General features: G+C 43.0%; 1 non-coding gene across 1 annotated transcript; it reads left to right on the top strand.

The window, feature by feature from the left end:
* Window positions 1-8,375: 8,375 nt before the first annotated feature.
* Window positions 8,376-8,448, top strand: TRNAM-CAU. Its single transcript has one exon. It is a non-coding gene; the product is annotated as a tRNA-Met (tRNA).
* Window positions 8,449-10,930: the final 2,482 nt, after the last annotated feature.

Genomic DNA, 10,930 nt, shown 5'->3' with positions numbered 1-10,930 from the left:
AAATGAGGGGAGTACCATTCAAAGAATTGAAAATTGAGGACATGACCATCAATTGGGGAATGGCAGAATTAGCCCTCCCATTTGATTGTGATAGAATACTATTGTGATGTAAGAAATGATGAGCAACTAATAAAGGAATTTAAAAGCCAAAAAATAAAATAAAATAAAATGTGAAATATCATCACTGTGTTAGTAGTGAGAAGGAATTGTCGGCTCCCTACTTTTCCTTATCACCATCATTGTTAATAACTTGAAGTTTTGTTCTCAGTTCCTTATGCTCTTGGTAATTTGCTGGTTGGCAATTGATATCTTTTATCTGTCTGAACAGTGATAAGGAAATAGACTGATACATGTTATCACTGGCTTATTAGTAGTGATATTTGAGAAATAAAAATGAACTGGAGGGATCTCATGATAAAGAAGAAAACAACTGCTTTTTCTGAGCTTCAAAATGAGAAAGAAGATGATTCTGGTGGAGGCTGGTGATTTTGCTTTTGATTCTTAATAAAATTTTGAAAGAAATAAAACAAAAAAGAAATGATGAGCAAGATGATTTCAGAAAAACCTGGAAAAACTTACAGGAACTGATGTAAAATGGAGTAGGACCAGAACAGCATACACAGTAATAACAATAGTATTGTATAATGATCAATTGTAAATGACTTGGTTATTCTCAGCACTGCAATGATCTAAGACAATTCTGAAGGACTCATGATGAAAAATGTTATCCACCTCCAGAGAAAGAACCGATGGAGTTTGAATAAATATCAAAACATACTTTTTTTCACTTTAAATTTTTTTTTCATTTTTTAATCTGTATTTTGTGACTAATATGGAAATGTTTTATCTGACTGTACATGTATAGCTATATCAAATTGTGTATGTTCTCAGGAAGAGAGAAGGGGATGGAGAGAAAGAGAGAATTTAGAACTCAAAATTTAAAAAAGCAAATGTTAAATGTTTTTCTATTATATGTAATTGAAGAAAATAAAATATTGAAAATAACATTACCATTATCCAAAGTAGTGGTGAGAGGATTCTTGTTCAGGGACAAATTAAAACCATTGAGCTCAGTGGTCTCTTTCTGCTCTGAGATGCTCTCAGTCTATGGTTCTAATAGCATCTTATTTGGGTCTATTCTGTGAATAACTCTAACAAAATGGGAAATCTAAGTTATGGGGCCCTCCTGTCTGTGGCTCCCTTGTCTTCTCATACCTACTTGCCTGACTTTAAACAAGGGCCTTTGTTTCCTTCTCTGTAAAATACAGGGGTTTAGATTTTAAGCTGGATCCATCTACTTATTCTTTTAATATTTTGAGAGCAGAGTAGTGAGAGGGAGAAATGGACAGAGTGCCGGAGTCAGGAAAGTCTGAGTGTGTCCTTAGATACTTACTAGCTCTCACCTAACTCTTTCTCAGTTTCTTTATCTATAAAAATGAGCTGGAATAGGAAATGGCTAAACCACTCCAGTACCTTTGCCAAGAAAAGCACCAAATGGGGTCACTAAGAGTTGGAAATGACTCAACAATGATAATCTGTATGTCAATATAATTAATTTTCTTTCTAATCCTAAGTGTTTTATTTTATGCACTTAGAAACATTCATCTGAGGAAGGGTTCATAGACCTCATGAGGATGTCAAAGGGATCTATGATACAAAAAAAGTTCAGTACCCCTGGTCCTGATGACCTTTAAGGATCTTTTTGAACTCTGAGTTCAATGATCTGAATCAGAGACTTGTTTTACCTTTATAAGTTTTCTCTACAGTAAAAGAATCAAAAGAAGCAGAAATTAATTATCCAGCAACCTGCTAAGTGCAATTAAGTTGAAAATTCATTGACATAATTAATTAGACAGGTAAATAGCTCCCTGTCAACCTCAATAAATCTATTTTACATAAAATCAACTCAGCTCCGACAGGTAAAGACTGCTTGCCCTCTTGATGAAGTAAAGAGAGGGAGAAGGCGGGGTGAGGCACCTCACCAGGGCACCTTTTAAAAGCTTTAGAGAACCTCGGAAATGAGGTCCCCATTTCTGCAGGGCTCCATAGTTATAGGAGCTAGGGAGCTTGATGTGGGAGAAATGATTAAAAGTTGGAGGGGGGGTTATCCTTTCATTTTCTTGCCCTTTTCCTTTTTCCTAACCTCAAGTACACAGCCCCAGGAGGAAGTGCATTCCAGGTGCAGTCTATGGATTGTGTGAATTAAGAAGCCTGTTAAGCTCAGGGAATGACCAATTATCCAGGTTGAATAGAGTATTGAGTACACAAAAAGAAATGACAAATGAGATCGGAAAATTAGGTAAGAGTCAGATTTGGGATTTTCTTAAAAGACAAGTTTAAAAAGTTAGATTTTATCCAAGAGATAAGAGAAAGTCATTGAAGATTTTTGAGCAGGGAGATCATAGGGGTAGGTCTGTGCCTTAGCAAGATTGTGGGATTTGTAGTTTTTTTTATTGTTGTTGTTGTTTTTGGGGGGTTTTTTTTTGTTTTGTTTTTTTGCTATGTAGAGAAGAGAGGGTTGGAATGCATCAGGGAAGTTGAACAAGGCTTTTAATGACCTCAGGTTTTTTCCTGAAATAAAGATCCACTTTTTTCCCCAACATCATTATTCTTACAAGGCTGCTATATGAGTATAAAATATCAGTCTCTGAAGCAGCAATTCAGAGGTCATCCAAATGGCATTAAAATGATGGGTGCAAAGCTATGCCATAGAAATGACATAAGATATAGCAGAAAAGTTTCTCCCTTGAAAAGATCAATTGATCATGTAAAGAGAGCAAGGATTAATTCATTTAAAGTTTGAATGCTTCATCCATACAATATCAAGAAAGTCAAACAAAGACTCTCTTCAGCACTTTGGGTGGAACCCCTTTGGAGAATTTATAGGTGGATATGGAGAATTTATGGGAAGGTATGAGTGGATTGTGAGAAGTCCAATTGGAAGAAGTGCCGTCATCACTGAGATGTATAGATGTGTTGGAAAAGAAGGAGAACAGAGGTAGAGGAGCCAAATAAGAGTCTATAATGAGCCAAACAAGAGTCTATAATAATGAGATTGGATGACCATCTGGCAAAAACATGGTAGAGATTCATAGCGTGGGAAGTTAAGCAAGGTAACCTTCCTCCTATAAAATTCTCTGATGCTGAGACTCCATTCTAACTTAAGAAACTTAGAGAAAATGTTTAACTGAATTCTTACTTTTTAAAATCTTATGCATAGAAAATTTTCAGCATTTAGCCTTGCAAACCCTATGTTCCAATTTGTTACCTCCTTCCCTCCACTTTCTCCCCTAGACAGCAAATTATTCAATATAACATATATTTGATTCTTATGTACATAGTTCCACAAATATCATGCTGCACAAGAAAAATAAGATCATAAAGGGAAAAAAATGAGAGAGAAAACAAAATGTCAGCAAACAACAACAAAAAAGTGAAATTACTATGTTGTAATCCATACTCAGTTCTCACAGTTCTCTCTCTGAATGCAAATGGCTCTGTCCATTACAAGTCTATTGGAAATGGCCTGAATCACCTCATTGTTGAAAAGAGCCATATCCATCAAAGTTGATTATCTTGTTGCCGTGTATGATGATCTCCTGGTTCTGCTCATTTCACTCAGCATCAGTTCAAGTCTCTCCAAGCCTCTCTGTATTCATCCTGCTGGTCATTTCTTACAGAACAATAATTCCGTAACATTCATATACCACAATTTATTCAGCCATTCTCCAATTGAGGGGCATCTACTCAGTTTCCAGTTTCTGGCCATTACAAAGAGACCTGCCACAAACATTTTGGCACATATGGGTCCCTTTCCCTTCTTTAAGATCTCCTTGGGATATAAGCCCAGTAGAAACATTGCTGGATCAAAGGGTATGCACAGTTTGATAAGCTTTTGAGCATTGTTCCACAATGATCTCCAAAATGGTTGGCTATGATCACAATTCCACCAACAATGTATCAGTGTCCCAGTTTTCCCACATCCCCTCTAACATTTATCATTATCTTTTCTGTCATCCTAGCCAATCTGAGATATGTATAATAGTACCTCAAAGTTCCTAGCTGAATTCTTAAAGACATTTTCTCTAGGACTGAACTGGGAATAGAGGTGAAATTGGCCATTTCCTTGTGTGAAAAATGAGGGGGTTGGACTGAATGGTTTCTGAAGTCCCTTCAGTCTCCATCCAAGCCCTGGGTAGGTAGGTAGGTAGGTGGGACTGGTTTGTTCACATTCCAGTAACCCCCACTCCAAGAAGCAGCAGCAGCTAATTATCTCAGCCTTTGGCTGATGCTCAGGTGCTGATGGGAGAAGGGGAGGTGGAAGCTGCACAGGTGGGGAAGGGGCAGGCAGAGGGTACAAGCACTAACATGCACAGCCTGACTGTGAGATGTAGGATGTCTCCCTCCCACCCAGCATGTTCCAGAGGGCAGAGAGCAGCTGGGCTCTAAATAGTTGAAGCTGACACCTTACTTTGATTACTATGGCCCACCTGTTCTGAGGGATTGATGAATCAGCTAAAAACCTTCCCATAGGCAACTTCCTTTGAGCTAGTGGAGACTTGCCTCTCTCTGTGTGTATGTGTTGTTAGGAAAAGTAAGAGGGGACCAAAAGAGTGGTTTGAGAGTATGTGAAAGAGGAGCAGGGTCCCATATCCCCAAAAGATATGGAAAGATATCAAGATCACTCCTATCGAGCACTGATCTGGGAAGTCAGGAGACCTGACCACCATCAATAAGGATGGCTCTCATTTCTTTCTTCTTGTTTCTGGGTTTTTTTTAAAACCTTTTTGGGAGTATAACAATAGCTATTTATTTTTCAAAATACATGCAAAGACAGCCTTCAATATTCACCTTTACAAAACCTTGTCTTCCAAATTTTTCTCCCTCCCTCTTTCCCCACCTTCTCCCCTAGACAGCAAAAATCTAATATGGGTTAAACGTGCAGTTCTTCCAAACACATTTCCACATTTATCATGCTGCATAAGAAAAATCAGATCAAAAGGGGGGAAAATGAGAAAGAAAAAAAACCAAGCAGATAAATAATAACAACAACAAAGGTGGAAATATTATGTTGTGATCCACATGTAGTCCCCATAATCTTCCCTCCATCAGAAATCCATTAGTATTGGTCTGAATCAGATGGCTCTGATTTCTAAAGCCTTTAATATACTTTGTTTAAAACTACTCAGGACCACTTCAGAATCATGGAACAGCAGAGATGGAAAGGCCTCAGAACTCACCCAATCCAGTCCCTTTGTAATTTAATAAATTGTGTAATAATAAAAAGAAGGGAATGAGAGGGCAGCTAGATGATGCAGCAGGATAGAGACAGGAGGACGTGAATTCAAATCCAGACTCAGATACTTAACACTTACTAGTGACCCTGGAAAAGTCACTTAACCCCAATTGCCTCACCAAAAAGAAAGAGGGGGGAAAAAAGGATTGACAGTCCAAGGAGGGAATCAAGTGATGTGCCCAATGAGACACAGGTAGAAAGAAGAGGGAGGATTTGAACTCTGGCTCTGTCTCTTTCCATTAATCTTAGCATCATTCATCCTGTTTTGATTCTGTTGCTAATTTGCTGGATGACTGAGCAAAAAAAAAAATCCTTTTCTCTAGAACTCAGGTTCCTCCTTTATAAATTGAGGGGGGAGGGGTCCAGACTTATGATCTCTGAGATAGAAAGATTAAAGATTCATTTCTTTCCTATCTGAGTGTAGAAGAAAGGACCTATCATTGAAGAGTTAAAATGTTCTTTGTCTCTGTCTTCCCTCTCTTTGTCAACTGCTCACAAAGGATTCTTTGCTAAATCCAAAAACAATGATTTGACTCAAGGCCAAGAAAGGCCTGCTGAGTCAGAAATCAGAAAGGGAGGGTGGCTTGGGGTCCTTGTGCACTTCCCTCACCATAGGTGTTCTACAGGGGTCAGGGCCCAGGGAGGAATGGGACATCCCAGCAAACAAGTATCTGATTCCAGGGGCTCTGCTGAGCCTGGCACCCCATGCCCCGCCGGGCAGCTGGGATTTAGACAGGAAGCATGTCCCTAAAGCACTGGTGCCAAATCTGAGTTACTTAAGTTATGGACACGGCCTCTCTGCTAATGTCCAGGGGCTCCTTCCCCTGGCTCCTCACAGCAGAAGTAATGACATTAGACACCTTTGCCCCTCCACCCCCTCTGAGACCATGGGCTGGTAAAAATGCTGAAGTTTTTACATATTTATTCATGAAATGGGAAAATCTGCTTGACAGATAGCATGATGAAATGGAAAGAATGCTGGAATGAGGAGTTAGTGGATCTGAGTTCCATTTCCAGCTGTGCTACCTATTTACTACTTGATGATCTTGGAGAAGTCATGTCCTCTCAAGACCTTAGTTTCTCCCCTAAAAAAAACAGGTTTGACTAGAGCATCTCAGATGATACATAAACTTGGATGGAAAAAAATATATATTTCTTTTCATTAACTTAAAGAAATTTAGCATTTCCTTCAATTATGAATTTTTAAGAATTATTCTGAGGAGTCCATAAGCTTCACCAGTCTGCAAAGGGTTCCATGATGCAAAAAAAAGGGTAAGAACTGAACTTTTGACTTATTTTGAAAGTCATTCAATAAGTTTGTGTTCTTCCCACCCACAAAGTCATGAGTAATAATCTGGGGGAAAAAAAAAAAAAAAAGCATGACTTGTACTAGAGAATCGGAGTTCAAATCCTTCTGAAGCTTATTAATTTCATGGCCTAGAGGAAACTGTTTGGCCTGTCCCAGTCTCAGTTTCCTAATCTGAAAACATCTCTAAGTTCCATTTTTGCTCTTGATTCATAATAATCTTAATTTGCAGTTTCCTTAGAAGGAGGAAAACAATCCTCCAATTTTCTCCCATACTGAAGCAAATTCCCAAACTGTCCTGGAAAGGAATGTTAACAGACCCCGTCCCTGCATGTTGCTAGAAACAGCCAGCCTTGCTTATTGCGGCCAGATCAGATGGGACCTACTCAGACTGTCCTAGTTTTGAACATCAAAAATCTGGTTTTAATATGTACAAATATGTGCAGAGGCTCGCCTGAGCCATGGGTGGGATGGGAGAGCAGGCAGAGGTCGGAGGTGAAAAAGGAAAAGACATAGCTGGAAAAGTAATAAAAGAGAACTGGGGTTGTTTGTAAACCTCTATAAAACTCCTCGGCTTGGCATTCAAGGCCCCTCCATTATTCTGAGGACACGCTGTACCCCCTCCGCAGGAGAACAGAAGCCCCCCCAAGTGTGTGGCTGTTTCATTTTGTCTGCAAATCCCCAAGCTCAAAGGAGATAATATGTATAAAGCACTCAGCATTGTGCTGGCACCGAGTAGCATTTAATACTTCTTCTTTCCCCCTTTTTCCTCCCTCAATACCGAGTGCCTTGTATACAGTAAGCGCTTAATAAGTCTTGGTTAAATTGAATTTTACAGATGAGGATTTTAGCGGGAATCAAAGCGACTTGCCCATAATAGATTCCGATTCCGATTCCGATGTAGCGTTTTCCCCACCCCATCATACAGTTAGTTATCCTTTCTTGGCTTTCTATAGAAAATGACAATGGTGACGTCATTATACGCTGTGCGTATGTATATTTCAGTGACATCAGAGATAATCCAGGACCGGGATTGGCGAGAACCGGCCGGAGCCGGAAGCGTCGGGGGATCAGGGCAGTTGTGAAGATCAAACGAGAGCATCCTTGTAAAGGCTCCAGCACCCTGCGAGCGCCCTTGTGTTTGCTGTTGCTCAGTCCGGTGGCCCGCCTATCTGGGGGTCTCTTGGCGAAGACGCCGGACGGACTGGCCCGTCAGGCCCTGCGCCAGCTCATTTTACAGGTGGGGAAACTGAGGCAAGCAGGGGTAAGGGACTTGCCCAGGATCACCCAGCTGGTCCCATTGGAACTCACGTCTCCAGACTCCAGGCCGAGTGTCAATTACTGTTACCATGGCCACCGCCTCAAGGACCAAAGTGTGACGTCAGGTTTAAAGAGTCAGATGCTGCAGAGGCGCTCCGAGGGGACCGCAGGGAGGGGACAATCACGGAGGGCTTCGTGGAGGAGGGGAGGTCTGAGCGGGACTTTGAAGGATGGGAGAGTATCAAAGAAAGGCAGGGCAAGGAGGGGTCGAGAAGCCAGACGCGGGACTGCAAACTTCAAGTGGTCCAAGGCGGCACGCGCACGAGCTGCCGACACGCATGCGCCCGGCCCCCGGGACAAGGGCAGAATCTGTTAGTTTCGTATCCCGGAGACAGGAAAGGAAGAGGCTAGAGGGAAAAAAAAAAAAAACCCTGGAGTCTTGTCTTGACTGAGCATGCGCTAAAGTTCCGTATTTTCCATTCAATAGTCTGAAGCCGGAAGTAGTCATCAGGTGCCTCGTTAGCGCAGTAGGTAGCGCGTCAGTCTCATAATCTGAAGGTCGTGAGTTCGATCCTCACACGGGGCACAATACTTTTGTCCTGGAGACCCGGACTCAGAACGGAGTCGTTTTTACGCTTCTCTCGGCTTGGCAGACGCTGCAAAATGAGGCTCCGCCAAGAGGGACCTCCCAGGCCCGGGACGGGGCAACCTCCCCGCGTCCCCCCCTCCGTGGGCAGCGACCTGAACCCTTTCTGTCCAACAGGAAGTCTTTGACCAGAGGCTGGAAACTTCGAGGTCGTCAATGGCCACTTGTTTTTCGGAGGCGGATACGGAAGTGTGTTTTGCCTGACTTCGCCTGTATAATGGGTATCATTGCATTGCTCGGCTACCCTAAGTGGGGTGGGAGGGAGGAGGAGAATTTGGAACTTAATTAAAAATAAAGAATGTTAAAGAGGAAGGAGGGAAGGAAAGAAAGGGAAAGGGAGGAAGGAAAGGGAACGGGAGGAAGGAAAGAAGGGAGGGAGAAGGAAAGAAGGGAAAGGGAGGAAGGAAAGAAGGAAAGAAAGGAGGAAAGAAGGAAGGGAGGAAGGAAAGAAGGAAAGAAAGGGAGGAAAGAAGGGAGGGAGAAGGAAAGAAGGAAAGAAAGGGAACGGGAGGAAGGAAAGAAGGAAGGGGGAAGGAAAGGGAACGGGAGGAAGGAAAGAAGGGAGGGAGAAGGAAAGAAGAGAAAGGGAGGAAGGAAAGAAGGAAAGAAAGGGAGGAAAGAAGGGAAAGGAGGAAGGAAAGGGAACGGGAGGAAGGAAAGAAGGAAAGAAAGGGAACGGGAGGAAGGAAAGAAGGAAGGGGGAAGGAAAGGGAACGGGAGGAAGGAAAGAAGGGAGGGAGAAGGAAAGAAGAGAAAGGGAGGAAGGAAAGAAGGAAAGAAAGGGAGGAAAGAAGGGAAAGGGAGGAAGGAAAGGGAACGGGAGGAAGGAAAGAAGGAAAGAAAGGGAACGGGAGGAAGGAAAGAAGGAAGGGGGAAGGAAAGGAACGGGAGGAAGGAAAGAAGGGAGGGAGAAGGAAAGAAGAGAAAGGGAGGAAGAAAAGAAGGAAAGAAAGGAGGAAAGAAGGGAAAGGGAGGAAGGAAAGGGAACGGGAGGAAGGAAAAAGGAAAGAAAGGAACGGAGGAAGGAAAAGAAGGGGGAAGGAAAGGGAACGGGAGGAAGGAAAGAAGGGAGGGAGAAGGAAAGAAGAGAAAGGGAGGAAGGAAAGAAGGAAAGAAAGGGAGGAAAGAAGGAAAAGGGAGGAAGGAAAGGGAACGGGAGGAAGGAAAAAAGGAAGGGGGAAGCAAAGAAAGAGAAAGGGAGGAAAGAAGGGAAAGGGAGGAAGGAAAGAAGGAAGGGGGAAGGAAAAGGAAAGGAAGGAAGGAAGGAAGGAAGGAAGGAAGGAAGGAAGGAAGGAAGGAAGGAAGGAAAGAAGAGAGGGGGAAGGAAAAGGGAAAGGAAGGAAGGAAGGAAGGAAGGAAGGAAGGAAGGAAGGAAGGAAGGAAGGAAGGAAGGAAAGAAGAGAGGAAAGATTGTGTTGGTCACTGGGTACACTAAATCAGAAACAAAAGTCCCTACCCTCAGGGAGCTTCTATTCTTTTTTTTCTTTTTTTTTTTTTTTTTTAATAACTTTTTATTGCCAGAACCCATGCCAGGGTAATTTTTTTTACAACATTATCCCTTGCACTCACTTCTGTTCCGATTTTTCCCTCCCTCCCTCCACCCTCTCCCCCAGATGGCAAGCAGTCCTATACATGTTAAATAGATTACAGTAGATCTTGGATACAACATACGTGTGCAGAACCGAACAGTTCTCTTGTTGCACAGGAAGAATTGGATTCAGAAGGCAGAAATAACCCGGGAAGAAAAACAAGAATGCAAACAGTTTACATTCATTTCCCAGTGTTCTTTCTCCGTGTAGCCGCTTCTGTCCATCCTTGATCAATTGAAACTGAGTTAGATCTTCTCTTTGTCGAAGAAATCCTCTTCCATCAGAATACATCCTCATACAGTATCGCTGTTGAGGTATATAATGATCAGGGAGCTTCTATTCTATTGGAAGGGAAGAGCGCAGAGTAAAGATGTTTTCAGGAAAGTAAACAAAACAAAACGATAAACAGTATAGATACACAATAAATCCCGACGGAGGCCGGGTGCCAAGCAAGAGCGGCTCCGGGTACAAGGTCCGGCCCAGCGCACACACAAGCTCCCAACCGCGCAGAAGGGCTAGGTCGGAGTCAAAGGATGCGCAGAGGCCGTGCCCTCCCCCCAGCCCCAAACCGGGCTCCCACTGCGGAGGGAGGAGACGCCCCATCTCCCCTGACGCTCACACAGCCTTTTGTGAACCAAGCGCTGCAAGATATTTGTCCCAACTTTACAGATGAAGAAACTCTTTGCTTAAGTGACTTGTCAGCAGCCCCGCCGCTAGATCCGAGCGGAGGCCGAGCCCCCGCGCTCCGCCGCGTCTCCCGGAGGGGGTCCTCGCCTGCAGAGCCGGGCAGCAGCGCGTCAGCGGGAAGGTCGGACTGGGGCCGAAGGAGACTA

The sequence above is a fragment of the Sarcophilus harrisii genome, chromosome 1, assembly GCF_902635505.1.
Source record: "Sarcophilus harrisii chromosome 1, mSarHar1.11, whole genome shotgun sequence".
NCBI lineage: Eukaryota > Metazoa > Chordata > Mammalia > Dasyuromorphia > Dasyuridae > Sarcophilus > Sarcophilus harrisii.
The sequence above is the reverse complement of the archived record's forward strand: the minus strand, read 5'-3'. Positions and strand labels throughout refer to the sequence as shown.